Source organism: Ixodes scapularis, unplaced genomic scaffold (assembly GCF_016920785.2).
Source record: "Ixodes scapularis isolate PalLabHiFi unplaced genomic scaffold, ASM1692078v2 PGA_scaffold2__306_contigs__length_199485367, whole genome shotgun sequence".
Classification (NCBI taxonomy): domain Eukaryota; kingdom Metazoa; phylum Arthropoda; class Arachnida; order Ixodida; family Ixodidae; genus Ixodes; species Ixodes scapularis.
This window is the reverse complement of record NW_024609857.1, coordinates 93,343,942-93,348,024: the sequence shown is the minus strand read 5'-3', so window position 1 is coordinate 93,348,024 and position 4,083 is coordinate 93,343,942. Positions and strand designations below refer to the sequence as shown.

The 4,083-nt window shown below is 45.3% G+C and overlaps 1 non-coding gene across 1 annotated transcript; it reads left to right on the top strand.

The window, feature by feature from the left end:
• Nucleotides 1-334: 334 nt before the first annotated feature.
• Nucleotides 335-407, top strand: Trnat-ggu. Its single transcript has one exon. It is a non-coding gene; the product is annotated as a tRNA-Thr (tRNA).
• The last annotated feature ends 3,676 nt before the right edge of the window (nucleotides 408-4,083 follow it).

Here is a 4,083-nt window from a genome sequence, read left to right as displayed (position 1 = left end):
CACCAACAAGGGTGAAGCTTGCAAATTTAAGGTTATAATTATAATGCAATTAAATGCAAAGGTGCAAGCGAGCTGGACAAGAATGATGAAAATAATCCCTGGAGAAGGGTAACAAGCGCTCACCAGTCACCTAGCTGTGTTTGGAGATTTATGTTTGTCCTTTGTCCTTCTTGTTACCCTTCTCCAGGGATTATTTTCATCATTCTTGTCCAGCTCGCTTGCACCTTTGCATTTAATTGGATTATAATTATAACCTTAAATTTGCAAGCTTATCCCTTGTTGGTTTTAGACTGGTGGCAGCTGATAAAACCCGTTTGCTCTACTGACGTCTAACCCCTGGTTAGCTCAGTTGGTAGAGCGGTCCACCGGTAATGGAGAGGTCCCGGGTTCGATACCCGGACCAGGCGGATTTTTTCAGACGCTCACCAGTCACCTAGCTGTGTTTGGAGATTTATGTTTGTCCTTTGTCCCTCTTGTTACCCTTCTCCAGGGATTATTTTCATCATTCTTGTCCAGCTCGCTTGCACCTTTGCATTTAATTGCATTATAATTATAACCTCAAATTTGCAAGCTTCACCCTTGTTGGTGTTAGACTGGTGGCAGCTGATAAAACCCGTTTGCTCTACTGACGTCTAACCCCTGGTTAGCTCAGTTGGTAGAGCGCTCCACCTGTAATGGAGAGGTCCCGGGTTCGATACCCGGACCAGGCGGATTTTTTCAGGCGCTCACCAGTCACCTAGCTGTGTTTGGAGATTTATGTTTGTCCTTTGTCCCTCTTGTTACCCTTCTCCAGGGATTATTTTCATCAGACCTCTAGCTCTACCTTTGGGCGGAGAATGAGCGTTCGGGGATGCCTAGTTTATTTTTGCGGTAAAAAAGACCGTGTAAATTTTCATTTGTGACACCCTGTATATTAACTCAGTTGTGGAACTTTCCATAGACGCCGTACATTGGACGAAGTCAAAAACCTTGTCCGATTCTTTTGCGGCGAGGTGGCGCTGCCGGTGCATTAATCCGCGCATTTTCGTCTGCTACTGCTCCGCGGCTGCCAACCGCTGCAACTGATTGCGAGTCCCAACCCGACTCCTCGGCGACAGGCATGGTTTATGGTTGGTTTTCGCCCTTTCGCCAGTAAAAATACAACTTGAGCATGATAAGCGGTAGGACCATGATGGCCTACACTTTGTATCATTTAAGAACGCCGCCGCCTTAGCTGTGCTGACAGCGCGAAGCGTTTCAAACAACCCAAAATTCGTCACCGCCACAATCCGGTGGCGTCGACACTCCGGTCCGCAGCACGCCACCGGCATATTCCAATAGGATTGTACACTCACGGATTGTCGCTTCACAAGTTTTGAGCAGTGTGTGAACTCTGATGTCCTGGTATTAACTTCTCTGCGTTGTTTTTCCGAGGCGTGAAATGCGCGCTTTAACGCAGCAGTAACACAGGGTCCTCGCCATAACAGCAGCAACACCTACGCAGTATCACTGATTCAGTGTTACTGCGTAGTTCTTGCCGTCTCTCTTGGTTTTCCAAATGGCTTTTGTTCGTTTGGTACGTTTATCCCCCATGCTGAAAAGCGCCGGCATCGTGTTCGCGCTGTCCGACAGTGCACTTAAATAGATGCACGAAGCCGTTTTAGCACAGTTATCAATGCAATACATTTTAAAGAAAAACACCGTAACTGACCGATGATTTCATCTGCGTGACTGAGAAATGTTCGAAGCTACATAGTACGTACAAATTATTCGGGGTATTTTCTCTTATAATCGAGCGCAGGGAGAAAATGCACTCACGTTTCCTATAGAAATGCATTACCGGAAGTCAATTTTCGACTGGTTGATGACTGCTTCAATTTGCGACAGCAGCGCCAGTTGATAATCTAGCGTACATTATATTAACTTTATGGTATAGGGTGTTTCAGTGCACGCTAGAACAACGCCTCAGCCAAGGCTGGTTGAAAGAAAGCACTGCAAAGGCTGGGGCGCGCGAGCGCCTTGAGACCCGGTTTGAGTCCCGCTCAGCTCGTGCGCTCGCTTTGGCAGTGCTTCCTTTCACCAAGTTTCAGCTGAGAAGCGGTTTCTAGCAAGCCGGACTTGGAGTCATCGCTTCCGTTAATATACTACGTCCCGACCGCGTGATTTTTCATTTCGCTTTTGAGTTGAGAGAGAAATCTAAAGAGGAAGAATTTAAAAAAATATATATATATATTTTATGATCCCTTTATTAAATAAATTAATATGAATATACTTAACTTATTTCATGCGCCAATCGTTTGCTGTATCCGTTCTCTGTATATTGCTGCGCATAGTCGTTCAACGGATATAGCTTGAAACTATAATTACCCGGTGTCGAGGGTGCTATCGGGCTGTTCCTAATAAGGGACTGGATTATTTTTTATTCAAGTAGATTCACCTTGCTCTTTCGAGTGAGGCTGAATATAAGCCTCGGTTGATAGCCCTGTCGGTGTACTGAAATCTATTTGAAGCGGCGCAGGCAGGCCGCGCGTCATTAAATACGCCCCTAAGAGGTCACGTTTTACGACGCGAAGCTGCGATGGAATGTATCGAAATCATTTATTTTTTAAGGATTTAGATCTTCGTCAGTTAGGTACGTATTTTGCGTAAACCACAAAGAAGCCAAGCCGCTGCAGAAAATCCAATCGCACTGATCTGTTGTGGTAAGATGAGGCGTGCGTAATGTTCATTCCCTTGATTGGAAAACGTCTCGAATTCATGCTCCTCTATGTTTATTTTCGGCGGTTTCATTTCTCTCGAGGCTTTTAATAGTTGTGGAACCACACGCAAATGACACACTCGTTAGCAAGACGTGCATGGAAACGTACAACAAATGCAGACATACCACACAAACGCGCGCACACACACAAAACAGCCATTCCTAATCTGTCTAATGGTTTTATGTGAAAAGTCACCACCACGAGTTGAATCATCCTGACCATGTCCCCGTGTAATTACGAGTGGAAAAAGTAAGCTGTTTCTTTGCCACGTCCACCCCAATGATGACCTAATTTACACGTGATGGAACGCCAAAAAGTACCTTGTATTTCTTTTTGCGCCTCATTTTAATTTTAACAGCTAGGGGACACTATAGAATAAAAAAAGGGTAAAACAAAAAAAAAAGTATAAAACAGAATCGTATATTTTTTAGCGAGTGGTGAAATTTCTTTTAATCAGTTATTTTACTTTTCCCCTATCGTTGAGGGCTTCCGCCTTAAATGACAGTCATTACCGCTAAGTACTCATTAGCTTGAGGCCGAAAAAGTTCCCCTTTCTTACCGAGCTTGATCTTGGTAAGTTTTCTCTTTTCCGTTTTCTTTTCGCCCGAACCGCTCCCGAATCTTACGCACGCATGAAAACACAATAAGAGATGGCGCTGGGAACGGCAGTCCGCGTAGACCGCAGCTTGCGTTAACTCCAAATTCATGACCCGGCGCTTTGTCCCCGGCTTCAATCTGGGAACTGCGCGCTTTCCTTTTGCAGGTCAGCTGAGGTTACTATGTATTGGCGTCGTTCTGCCCCAATCACCACCCCTTCTCTGATGATCAGCGCGCACCGGCAAGTACACGTTGTCCGGCATTGAGCACTTGAGAATCTACGTGCAATTTGATTTTCATTATAACCCCCTTTCGATGTTTATACATGTTTCAGTATTGTTGCGAGACTTCAAATCGTTTTTACCAAGATGTTTCTATGCGTTAATTCCCTTAACACAGACAACTCTTACGTCTTGAACAACGTTAGGATGCGTCGGGCTCTGGTAAAGATTAAAGCCAGAGTTTTGCATGGAAGTGTTTCAGTTTTGTGTTTCAGTGACAATCCCGTAAATTCGTCTCATCCTAATATGAGCTGCAGCCGGAGTTAACGGGCCGCCAGGTCCAAACACCATCCGATTGGAAACCACGTGTCCTCATTGCTTCGACGTGCGTATCAGTGCGCCGAGAAGCAAGCGCTGATACGCACGTCCAAGGAATATTCAAAGTTCTTTACAATTGGCTCGTGATTGAACGTGTCGGCCCGTAGCTGTGGTTGTAATTCATCACAGGGTGAAACCAAGCATGGGTG